The sequence below is a fragment of the Acomys russatus genome, chromosome 18 (genome assembly GCF_903995435.1).
Source record: "Acomys russatus chromosome 18, mAcoRus1.1, whole genome shotgun sequence".
NCBI lineage: Eukaryota > Metazoa > Chordata > Mammalia > Rodentia > Muridae > Acomys > Acomys russatus.
In genome coordinates, this window is record NC_067154.1 from 3519384 (window position 1) to 3533082 (window position 13699).

The window sequence follows — 13699 nt, forward strand, 5'->3', positions numbered from 1 at the left end:
AACTGGAGTTACAGACAGTTGTAACGTGTTTTATGGGTGCTGGGAATTGAACCCAGATCCTGTGGAAGAACAGATAGTGCTTTTAACCACTGAGCCATCTCTCAGCCCCAAGACCTCCAACTAATTAAATATCATTGTTATTTTATCATATTTAAATGCTATTATAATGACAATATAACAAAACAACACTAATAGTTATGTTGTTATTAATTAAATAATTATGACATAATGATTAAATACTTATATAAGTAATTAAATAATTATAATAACCTATAAATAATGTGTCAGTTAACATTGCCATTGTTCAGATAACTGTATTGCTGAGATTTCATGTGAGCATTTTCTCTGTCATACCTTGCCGCAGGTGTTCTGGCTAGTTTCATGTCAACTTGACACAAGCTAGAGTCATCTGAAAGGAAGGAACCTCAAATGAGAAAATGCCTCCATAAGATCTGGCTGTGGGACATTTTTAAAATTAGTGATTGATGGAGAGGGCCCAGCTTGTGGTAGATGGTGCCATGCCTGTGCTGGTGGTCCTGGGTTCTATAAGCAAATAGGCTGAGCAAGCCACGAGGAGCAAGTCAGCAAGCAGCACCCCTCCATGGCCTCTGCATCAGCTCCTGCCTCCAGGTTCCTGCCCTGCTTGTTGCCTGTCCTGAATTCCTTGATAATAAATTATCATGTGCAAGTGTAAGTCCAATAAAATCTTTCTTCCCCAACTTGCTTTTCGGTGGTGGTGTTTCACCACAGCTGTAGTAGCCCTAACTAAGACAGATGGTGTCCCGATGTCTGATGATTACAATCCTTCCACCCTTTTTTTGTGATTTTTTTTTTATCTGAGCTTTGGGTACTGGGGTTATGTTGCAGGTGTATCAGTTGTGGTTGCGCAGCCCTTGGTTACTTATTCTCTCTGCCTTTTGGTTACCTCTGGATCTTTGTAACAGTCATCTTTTGTTGCAAAAAGAAGCTTTATTGATGAGGGGTGAGAGCCACCCCTCCATAGAGGGTGTATTTGTTCAGGAAAGCAGCGGTGGTAGGTTCTCTGGGACCCACGATCTTAATGTTTGGTAACAACAGCTTTAAAAAAAAGTCTTAGTCACTTGCACCTCCTTGATGGTTGGTGAGGTTGAGCCTTCTTTATGTACTCAGTTTTTCCATCTATATGTCTCCTTTAATAAAATGTCTATCCAACTATTTTGTCTGTTTTCATGTTGTTACAATAGAGTCATTTCTAAATATATTCTAGGTAAGTCTTTAACCAAATACATAGTTTGCAAATGTTGTTTCCCATTCTACGACTTACCTTTTCATTTTCTTTAATAAACTTTTATTGCACTTATTTACTTATTTATTTAGGTGCGGGTGTGTGAGTGCACATCCACACACATGCCACAGCCTGCCAGTGGAGGTCAGAGGACAGCTTTCAGGGATCATTCACGCTTTCCATCACGTGGTCCTTGGGGACTGGACTTGTGTCACCAGGCTTGAGGCTGCAGGCACCTGTATCTGCTGAGCTATCTATCTCATCAAACTAATAAAATTGTTTTCTTAACAGTGTATGTTAAAGAGCTGGAGTTCTTAATTTCGATAAAATTTTATGCTGTTAGGTCTGAGGCTCCAGGCCAGTCAGGCCACATACACCAACACAGCAGGGCTTTCTTGAAAGGAAATGCTAGCAGCCTGCTAATAGCCTGTCTGTGCGTCTGGAAACATTCCCCAAGTGTCTGGATTACAGGATGCTTACAAACTCTGTGTTGCCAGTCTCAGGGACAGCAGAGGGCTACCTCCTCCAAAATTATAAAGACAAGAATTAGCAGACCTTAATTAAATGTGCCCCTCCTCCCCGACACCCTCAGAGGCACCTATTCCTTACCCAGAATTCCCTCCTTGCCCCATGTCCACAGTCTGTCTGCAAACCTGTGCTGTGAAATCTCCATTTTCCTCTGAGACCTGTAAAAAAGGTCCCACGCCTTGCCTGTAGGTCTGAATCCCCTTCAGCACCCCAGCCATGCTTCTGTCTGTATGCCATGGCATTAATAACTTCTGTTAAACTTTTTACCTGAAAGGACAACGTGCCTTAGAGTCCCCCTTGAGTTCCAAACCTGAGACCGTTCCATTCCTTCATTGTTTTCTTTCATGGGTTGCATATTTTATCGTACTTATGAAATCCTTTCCTAATCCAGGATCAGCAGTGATTTTCCCCTAAATGTTGCTACAGAAGCCAATGACTCAGAGCAGTAAAAGCCCATTAAGGGAAAATGCCTTCTGGTCAAGAGAATGGAATCTCTCTGGCCTACATGGGGACCTGATGTTTCAGCTGGGCATCAGTCACCTAGCCAAAGGCCTTTCCCAGGAAAGTGGGTTCATCTCAAGCCATTCTGAGGATGGTAAGTCTGCTGACTTTCCGGAATAGCTCAGAAAGGCATAGGTTGTAATCACAGTCTGACTCTGTTCTGAACATGCTTTCCCTAGTACCTTGGGCTCCTTGATCTTAAAAGCCCCTGCCCATCCCTGCTGCGTGGCCATGGCTGACTCCACCCCAGCTTAACTCACGGCTTTCCCCTTCTTATCTCTAACTCCTCCTCCAGGCACAGGCTTTTCCCCGCCCTGGTCTTTTAAAATCAAGACTAATAAAATTGTCCTCAAGCTACTGTTAAAAGAGTTCATTCTTAAATCCTTTTATTATGAGACTAAGACCCCCAAGAAGGGACCTCAGTGTCCTTGGTACCAATTACACAGCTAGGTTTTGCTGGTGACCTGTGATGCCCCTGAGCAGATTTTCACATAGGGTGCAGACATGGTTGTGCTTCCTCTTTCTGCAAAAGAATGTCCATCTGAGCTGGGCACGGTGGCGCACGCCTGTGATCCCAGCACTGAGCGGGGCAGAGGTACGTGGATCTCTGTGAGCTCAAGGCCAGCCTGGTCTACAAAACCAGTCTAGGACTGCCAAGGCGAAAGAAAGAAAGAAAGAAAGAAAGAAAGAAAGAAAGAAAGAAAGAAAGAAAGAAAGAAAAAAAGAAATATTCATCTGGTCTACCACTATTTTCTGACAAAATAATTTGGTTTTTCCACTAAATTCTCTGTGCATTTTTGCTGAGAATCAATCAACCACATATATGATCTATTTCTAGATGCAATTCTGTGCAATTACTAGTTTCCCATCTCTCCACCATACCAGCTTGTCCTAAGAATTGTAGCTTTCTAAGTCTCCAAACCAGATGCTCCACATTCGGGCTATTTTAGATACTTTACATTTTATGTACTGTAGGAGTGGATTCTTATTTTTCATCCAAGAACGAAAAAGTATGCTGTGGTGTCGGCTTCTATTGTGTAGGGTGTGTAGCTGGAGCTGGGGCATCCTGAAGTACGCTGCAGACAACACTGAACCCTAGTCCTCAGTCACAGCCCAGTGTAGTAGCCTGTCCTCCCAGACACCCAGCTCCATCCCACTTTTACCTCCTGAGCTACAGCTGGAAAATCCCCTCTGGACAGTGACTCTGACAACAAAAAGGGTTTCCCTCCTTTTTTAATCACTTCTCAGAGGCCACAACCATGGGTTGCCTGTGACCTGGTATTTGAAAACCGTTGTTTCATACAGTTGAATTGGTTTGAGGCCTGTTTGTTTCTTAAAGTGAGAGGGTAAATCAGATACCTGCTCAGCCTTTGTTTCTTTGTTAGTTTGCTCCAAGACCAGGGTCTCATTATTTAGACCAGGCTGATCTTGAACTCACTGAAATCTGCCTGCCTCTGCCTCTGCCTCCTGACTGCTAGAACTAAATGCATGCCTGGCTCTCTGCCGTTGTCTTAATTTTTTTTCCATTAGAAACAAAAAAAGTTGACATGTCACACTCCCTAAAATGCACACAAGACACCACACAGCTGCTCTCCACAGAGCAGACAGAACTTGGTTGGGGCAAGGCGTGGGGGAAGCTTCTGATGCATTTTGCAGGGACATTTTGCGGCTTGAGATGCAGACAGATGAGGCCTTTGTATTCCTCTTCGGGGTGTACCCATCCTTCCAGTTACCCAATGAGACCACAAGGATGGGAAGTGGCAAAAAGCAGCCCCAGGAGACTCTAGAATTGCCCTGAAGGAAGACTGTCCCTCAGGTCTTCTCCGACTCTACGGTAGAGAGTGTGGAGCACACTGAGCCATCCCTCAGGGCCTGGCTAGATGCGGATGAAAATAAGCATCAGAGTATGGGGTCCATGGGCCGTCCCCTCAGGGCCTGGCTAGGCACTGCTATAAATGAGATGCCCCTTGGTGTATTGTGAGCTATCCACCAGAGAAGACCACTCGGGCATGGGTTCAAGCCCACAGAAAGTCTTCATTAGCAGCCTGCGACTACGCTAGGTGTTTGGAACGTGAGTGCCATCCTGAGCCTTCCTTGAGGTAAACTTTTTTTTTTCTTTCAAGTTTTCTTTATTTTTATTTTACATGCATTGGTGTTTTGCCTGCACGTATGTCTGTGTGTGGGGGTTGAATCCTCTGCAGCTGTGGTTACAGACAGCTGTGAGCTGCCATGTGGGTGCTAATTGAACCCAGGTCCTCCAGAAGAGCAGCCATTGTTCCTAACCATTGGGCCATCCCTCCAGCACCTCTCTCAGCGTAAACTTTTAAGCACAAAGACAATATCCTAAGGTGACCTACCTCAGTTAGCAATAACAATTAGCCAGAAACAGAACTACAGAAGCCAAAAAGCAAGGTTGGTGCATCTAGAAACTAGACCGATGGACTTTGATGGATCAGGTCTTTGATGGATTAGGTGTTGTTGCCTAGTGCTGGCTTCCAAGGCCTGACTGGCACATCCATCATGGCCTCAGTTCTGCTAAGGTCTGGGAGCCTGTTACAAGTGCTGTTCAGCTGTCCTGGATGCCTTATTGCGCTGCCTACCTCCGCGGTAAATGTCTAGAAGTGAGGCTCAGTGTTAGTCAACTTTGTCATCACCATGATTTATACCTGTCAGATTGTTCTCTTTGGAGTATTTTCTCCCATAGTGGTCCATAAATAAATACAGCTGTGTGACTGTGGAGTTTGTTTGTTTGTGTGTGTGTGTGTGCATGGTGCGGGCGCGCACCATATCAAGGGAGGTGCTATATTAACTTCTCTTGATGGAAACCTTGAAGGTGGCTTCTTTGGAACCAGAAACAGCTCCATTTCTGGGCCTCAAGCTAATCAGGTTTATAAGCGAAGATGGTTGGACAAAATAAGGCTTCGAAGAAGAGCGACTGTTCCAGTAGTAAGTGGAGTGCACACAAGGACGGTGGTGTGATCAGCTTTGAAATCTGGCTTGACTAGACTGCGAGGATTGGGATTTTTTTTCTTGGGAGGCACGAAGAGCCTTTGATGATAACAACAACCATTTGAGAAGTCCCAGCATTTAAGAAAGCTGGAATGAGGCTCCTTCCTCCTTAGAGTCAGTTCCTCGCACACCACAGGCCGCTTCCAACACGAGGCTAATTGCAAGTGACGTGCACCCAGCAGATTTTATGAAGCGGTTCATTAACGGCACAGCTGTAGAATCACGGTATCTTTTGGTGAATGCAAAGTATTTGCTCTTAGATTACACATAAGCTATTGTTCAGTCATCAAAGGCTGAGCACCTGAGCTAGTTAGATTAGGTTTTTTGTTTGTTTGTTTGTTTGTTTATCAACTTGACACAAGACCAAATATTAACTGAGAAATCCCTTCCACCAGATTGGCCTATAGGCATGTCTGTGGGTTTTGTTTTGGTTTTTTGTTTTGTTTCCAGTTAATGACTGATGTAGGAGGGTCCAGGCTACTGTGGGCAGTGGCATTTCTGGGCATGGTAGTCCTGGCTTTATAAAAAGGCAAGCTGAGAGAGCCCCGGACAGAAGCTGGCAGGAAGTACTCCTCTGTGGCACTCCTCCATGGAGGCTGCTTTGGTCCTGAGCTCCCTCTCTGACTGTCCTCAGCAGTGGCTGTAAGCTGTGGGGTGAAACACACCCTTTCCTCGCCAGGTCGCTCTGCTCAAACGGTTTATCACAGCAGTAGAGAGTAGACCCAGCATGGCCCCCAACGTTCTGAACGACAATCACAGTAGCCCAGAAGGCCAGCTGCCCACTGACCGCGTTAGACAGAGAACTCCTTCCCGCCATCGGATTTGCAGTGAACGTGCAAAGCCAGGCCCTGGACTTTGGGTTTCTGGTCCACCTGCGTCCTCTACCTCACTGTCTCTTCACGACAGATCTGAAATGTTTGCCAACTTGCTTCTGACTTTAAAGCTTCAATGTGAGTTATTTCTCAGAGCACCCTTAGTCTGAAGGAACCTACTTCTCTGACTTCACAGGAGGAGGAACCAATGACAGCAGGAAATGCATCAGGGTTTTATTGCAAACTAGCTTTTTTTTTTTTTCTTTAGGAACCTCATACAATGCTCAAATTTCAAATTCTCATACCGTCTGATAGATGAATTGATTGACAGATGGATAGGACTGTGTTTATGAAAGATACATGTAGGTTTAGAGGCAAGAATAAGGACTCTTCAAGAGTGGTCTCGTAACTTTACCATAGACTAACATACCAAAGCTATACCATAGACTCGGTGTTCAGTTGGTGCCTACCTGCATGGCCACGGGGCAAGAGCTCGTATTTAAGTATGAGACATGGAATGCGTGCGCAGATCCCCAACAAAAACAGTAGCTGGGTGTGATGGCACATGCCTGCTGTTCCAGTGTGTGGGAGGTAAAAACAGGAAGATCAGGGGGCCCAGGGCATCCACTGCTACACTGTGAGTTTGGGGCTAGCCTGGGCTACATAAGATCCTCTATCAAAATAAAAAAGAAAAGGATAATTTCGAGGAAGTTTAGGGGCACGTACATTAGCTTGGGACACTTGTAACCACATGACTATCTGATAAGGGAGTGAATTCCTGTGTTTCAATCACTTGGGGTTGGAAATGAGATGCGAGAGAGGCACAGAGAAGATGTTTTGCTCGCAAAACTCTTCAGAAAGTCAACATGGTTAAGAACAGCTGAAAAGCATCTTTTTAATGGCTCTGAGGCCACTCAAAACACAGAGGGTCATCTCCCAAGCAATGCGCATTCTTTTCAATTTGCAAGCCAGCTTTAAAACTTTGGATCTGAGGCTGAGCAAGTGGCAGCCTGGACATTTTTTACAATGGAGGAGTGGATTCCTGCTCTCACCCATAACGGCATAGCTGACATTTTTCCTTCCGTAAGACTTCCACCCTCTTGACCTTTACAGTGGACCTTCTGACAGACGCTGCGCTGTTGCTTACACACTTATCACCTGTTTGGCTGCCTGACAACCCGCTGGAAATTACTTCCCTGAGAATCATGGGAAGTGGACAGTTGGGCTGGACCGAGCGACCAGTGGTGCCAGTGACATTTCTTCGTTTCCAGTGTGATCGACAGAGACCAGCAGCAGTTTTGTGAGTAGCCATGATTCTGTTGTCAAGTGACAGGTTAGTAAGGTGCCTGCTACTGTCACTTCTCCGCCGTCACTAAGATCTCAAGTAGTATTGCAGAGGTGGGTGGATCAGCATGAGCTATACAGAAAGTTCCAGGCTAGCCATGCTACATAGTGACATAGGAGACCCTATGTAAATAAATAAATATACATGATAGATAGATAGATAGATAGATAGATAGATAGATAGATAGATAAAATTGTATTACAATCCAAACCATAACAGGTAATTTACACATCCATTATTTGAGTTTTGGGTGAGCTCTCTTTCCTGTTAAACAGTCCCTGGAACTTGTATTGCTCTGACGGAGGTTTCATACTGGGCTCTGAATGTTCATAGCCATATCCAAGTTTTTCTGCAGAACAAGACATTTCATTGGACAGATCTAAACGATGAATTCTGCAAGAAACCTTTGGGAGAAAATTAATCCACCCATCAACCCACCCACCCACCCACCCACCTACCCATCCATCCATTCATTCACCCATCATCCATCCACCCACCCAGCCACCTACCTATTCACCCATCCATCCATCCACTCACCCACCCACCTACCCATCCATCCATCCATCCACCCACCCATCCATCCTGTTAGGATACAAGCTTCCTCTAAAACATACATATTTTGAGCTGGACTATATATTCCAGAAATTCTTTCTTTAGCATAGACCTCAGTGCCAAGAACAATTTAGGGATAACTCTGCTTCTGAGCTAGTTCCCCTCCTTGAACTCTTGATTAGTAGGCACCTTGGAAAAGCGCAGTCGTGAGCATGGCACCCCCAGGCCAGGCTGTGAGGCCTGCGAGGCCTGTGAGGCCTGTGAGGCATCAGCAAGCCATCCAGTGACTGCATCCCCTTAGCCTCAGTCTTGCCACTCCCTGCAGGCCTAGTCTCTTCTCTAGTCACAGTGAGCTAACTATTGAAGGTTTCCCCCTAAATGAGCATCCCCAGAAGCAGCCTCAGAGCCCCTCTCTCCCACCTGTAATCTGTCATCTTACCCCATTGTCTCTCAGGCTAATCCAGGCTCTGGTCCCAGCAGCACTCCCAGGTACCCCTCCTCCTTGAAGACAGTCCCAGCACCCTCCCCCACTGTGAGTTCCATCTCTAAACCCCCCGCTGCAGTCCCCATCATGACAAACTTAAGTCATTAAAACCAAAATGATGGACTAAACAGCGAGCTCTGGAAATCTCCTGTCTCATCGCCCTGGCTCTGGGATCACAGGTGTACATTGCCACATCTGGGTTTTGCAATTTCTACGTGGTGTGCCAGGGATCCGAACTCAGGCCTCATGGCTATGAAGCAAGTATTTTACCAACTCCCATCTCCCCAGTTCCTCACTGGCACATTTTACCAAACAATTCAAACTCGGTACTTGTGTGGTGGTGGTGAGGAACCATTACGGCATTTAGGTACAAAGTTTTGCATATACTGTGCACTAGCTATGAGTGAGTTAGCTCTCTGCCAAATTGCTTGATGCACATTCAGATGAAAAGAGACGATGACAATGTACAACCATTTGCTTGGTTTGCTTTAAAACACTGGTATAATTTAGGATGGAGAACATTCCAGTGCATTTGTCTGGGTGAATCTCAGTATCACTAGACCTTGGGCAATTCAGAGGAGCTACTATGCTTCTAAAGAAGGTGCATCTATGTTGCATATTTATTTCTTTTTAACTGTATGGCGTGTGTGTGTGTGTGTGTGTGTGTGTATGTGTGTGTGCGCACGCGTGCGCACACGCGTGCATACTACAGCATGGGCATGAAGAGCAAAGGGACAAATTGTGGGAGTTGATTCCCTCCTTCCATCGTATGGCCCCCAGGAGTTGACTCAGGTTGTCAGACTTCTGTGGCCTCTGAACTGAACACCCATGTTTTCATGCAGATTGTAAGAACTGCCAATGGAACCGGTTACAACCTGTTTTGTTTTGTAAATTCATTTCGAGCTGTATGTTTATGTATAATTTGCTGTTATTTTTGGTGTTTATTTTTGTTTGTTTGTATTTTTTATTTTTTAGTCAAGGTCTCGATTGATAGCCTTGTCTGGCCTGGAACTCCCTATGTAGACCAGATTGGGCTCTAAGTCACAGGGATCTGCCTGCCTCTGCTTGAGTGCTGGGACTCAAGGCATGCGCCACTACACCTAGCTCCATTATAAAATAGTTTTAAGTGTCATAAGCAGCATGATTATTAACTTTTCTTTAAGAGAACTTCACAAAATATAGTCTCTCTGTTTTCTCCTACACATACACTATAATTAGAATGAAGATTAATGAAGGCACTTCTCTGAGGTCAGGTGTTTTTTTTTAATTGTAACAGAAAGGCTTATAGAGTGAGTCCAAAATGTCCTGTTGTTTGGAGAGAGTTTCTAGAAACCTCAGCAGATTCGAGGTCCCTTCCTATCAAAGGAAACTGGAGGGAAGCAGCTCCCTGTGTGTAGGCAAAGCTTGTGGCCATTACAGTAGCAATTCCAGGTGTTCTTCCAGCTCCGTGGTGGGGGAGGGGAGGGCTGGAGGGGTGGGGACTGGTGGAAGCAGGTCTCACCACTTTCCTTTTCAGTCCTTCTCTGAGGTTTTCTGACCAGGCGGAGACAAAGTTCAGACACCACCCCCCTACCCCCCACCACCCCCCTGCCGTATTGTGCGGTGTGTGGATTCCAGCTCGCTTTGTGGGACATTGGGGTCCACCACCAGCCAGGCCTGGCCTGCTGCAGATGGCTTCTCCCTCTCAACATGAAACCTACCTACTTTGGAGGGTTTGGCTCTCTATTGATAATGCTGTAACTTTTAACCTATTCCTCACTGACACTGTGCATTTAAAAATCTACCAATGCTTGCCATGCTGTGGAGTTTCTGGAGCTAATCTGTCCCATGTGCTGGGACAGTATATGCTACCTCTGAAAAGCTTTTCACTTTCACCTAATAAAACATGCATATGCTAGTATTTATAAGCACATTTAAAAGTACAAGATGTGGCCAGGAGTAGAGGTGCACGGCTTTAATCCCAGCACTCAGGAGGCAGAGGCAGGTGGATCTCCATGAGTTTGAGGCCAGCCTGGTCTACAGAGTGAGTCTAGGACAGCCAGGGCTACACAAAGAAACCTTGTCCTCGGGCGCTGGAGAGATTGCTCAGTGGTTAAGAGCGCCGCCTGCTCTTCCAGAAGTCCTGAGTTCAATTCCCAGCAACCACATGGTGGCTCACAACCATCTATAATGTAATTTGATACCCTCTTCTGCAGATAAAGCATTCATATGCAATAAATAAAATAAAAAAAAAAAAGAAACCCTATCTTGAAAAACAAATCAAAACAAAAGTACGATATGGAAAGTGTTAATGTAAATATTGAAACAACTTATATTTATTCTCAGCATGAAAATAAGATCTTTATCTTAAATAAAACTTCCCACCAGAGGAGTAGGAAGAGGTAAACATACAAATTGAAAGTTTGGTTCTCAAGAGCTTTCCAAACCCACAAGACTAACTTCCCTTAGCAGCCACCAGAGGGAGCTATTTAACCTTAAACGAAGTGTATACGATTTCAGTACTAAACCTTGGGGGTAAATTACTCAAATAATCTGGCCTAGAAATTTTAAGAACTATTGAAATAAGCAAAACATGCGGTGTGTCCAAAGAGAGAAGCAAGGATATCGAAGAAAGGAGTGGGCGGCATTTGAGAAGGTGAGCACGGCTGAGACCCGTTCCTGGGGCGTCCATAAGCCTGGACCGCCATGCTTGCAGGACCCTTGGCTGATTTAGGAACACTCTTTTCTATAGGCACGAGCGATGTCGTCAGCTGATCCCACATCTTCGGGCTGGCCTTCAGGTCCGAGGGCACTCCTTCCCACTGCTTACAGGCTGTGTATGCGTCCCAGCGGGTGACCTGCCGGGTCATTGTTGCCTCCACCCCACGGACAGCCTTTGTTGACGCCACTGTGCTCAGAGTCCACGTGGGGCTGTTTCCGAACAAACCACACACAAACTAGCCGGAAGTGGGTACTTTGGCAGTTGGTCCAGGTCTTCACGCGTCTGCCAAGGGAGCCAAGGAAAGTCATTTTTGATTCGGGTGGGAATGGCCCTTTTTATTCACAGCCGGCTGAGTGGGAGGAAAAGTTTTCATCTTGCCATTTTCTATAGCAGCACAGAAGAAGCTTCTAGCTTGGAAGTGAGGTGGGCATGTAGCCCGTGTTCAGCAAGGCCCTGGGTCCCATTCCCAGCACCACAAAACTGCAAAAACTAAGACATTACAATTTTCAGAGCGTGCGAAATCCACCAAGGGAAGAACTTCAAAATAACCACCTCACTGTTTGACACCACTGAATGGAATGGAACGGCTCAGTATACAGACCCCCTAAAGTGTAATTAAAAAGCTAAGGGCAGTAAAAATAACAAAGGAATGAAGGGAGGCAGCCAGGCAGAGCTGTTGTTTTGAGGATGCCAGAGGTGACCACAGCCTTCCCACAGCACAGAAACTTCCTTTCCATTAAGAGTGTGCTTTGGGGGTGTTGTTAAGTGTCATCAGTCATGTGCTAAAGGCACATTCACAGCCAATGTGTGAGACAAGCCTTCCTTTGCTTTTCTTTGCTGTTAACTTCCTGGGTAAACTACCAGAGCTGCTAAATGCCGCAAGGGCGGCTGATACAGAAACACAGGCAGTAGACTGGGTCCCACGCCAGAGCAAGAGGACAAGAGGACCGGGCAGTGCTCTGGCAACGTGAACTTAGTGAACAGGAGCCACTGCCCAGGGACCCCTGGCTGTTTTGGAAACTGGGGAGCCTCTGTTCGGCAAGAACTAGATCTGATGTTTTCAGCAGTATTTATTGTAATAATAAGGAGGCTTTATAAGTTCTTTTTAATTCCTTTATTAAAAAAAAATACTAACACCATTATACAACTTGCATACTTCTATAAAAATAAAAATAACTATATTTTCCAGAGCCAATGATATTGCATAAGAAGGGTGCTGTGTTGGAATTCCACAGATCCTTTCTGTGTCGGCTGTAATGGGAGACAGCTGACTCCCCTATCCGCTGTAGACGTAATTGGAATCTGTCGAAATATGTTGTCTTAGTTGAAGCTGATGAAGAAAATCTGGCCTCACCCAGATTTGGGAGTGGAAAAGGAGGCACACTTTAGCGGTCCTTTAGATAGTGGTGGCTTTGTTTGAGCCCCTGCCTAAGTAGGGTTTCTTAAGTTGTCTGAAGGGACCTGAGAGACGGTTCGGCGGCTTAGAACACTGGCTGCTCTTGTAGAGGAACTGAGCTGGGTTGCCAGACCCTAATGGAGGCTCACAACTCCTTGTAATTCTGTCTCCAAATGACCGATGCTCTCTTCTGGTTTCCTCGGCCATCCAGAGGCACTTGTACACACACAGACACACACCTATGCATACTCAGACACACACATGCACACATAGACACACATGCACACACACAGACACACAAACACATGTGCACATTTTTAAGGTTGGTTGCAATGTGGAATTGGATAGCATCAGGAGGTTAGTTTGGTGATGATTTTAGGCATGATTAAGTTTGCCCTACTTAAGGCTCCCAAGTAGGAAAGCTGCACTGATGATTGAGACACAGGGACCTGCACAGCCTAGTCATGCCCACCCCTCCCCATGTCCGAACACTTGGTGTTGGTCACAAGCAAAGCCCACCTCTTCCGTGAATGTTTCTCTCACCTTCTTAAGCCTCAGGAGCAGCTTTGCTTTCTCACATCTAGCAATGTGGCTGTCAACAGTTTATGCTCTCAAGTTTAGATTAATTACTAAGAAAATGCCTAACGACTGGCTTAGCTCATTGCAGAGCCTCTTAAATAAGTTTTTGTATGTTTTTCCCACAAGAAAAACATACAAAAAATTATGTTTCCCAATCAGGTGTCCGTGGATATATTTGTCAGGGTGCATGCACACCCAGAAAATGTAAATAAAATTATGGATATTTATGCCTATGGCATTTTTCTTCTGTTATTAATTCTCTCATTCCCTCTCTCAGAGCTAAAAACAACTGAGCCACATCCCTGACAGCTATATTTACCTTAGTTTTTGGAGGACTGTAAAGCAGGTTTGCTAGATATGACCAGAAAAGCCACCAGACAGATGCTCTGGCCCTCCAAACTAAGCGTATCCATCCTTCCTCAGTTGTGCCCATGGGCTCTCGCTTCGCTGTGCTTCGTGTTCACAGTGGAATTCCAACTACATGTTCACTTCAGCAAAAGGCAGTTTGCTTGAGAGAGAACCTTTCAT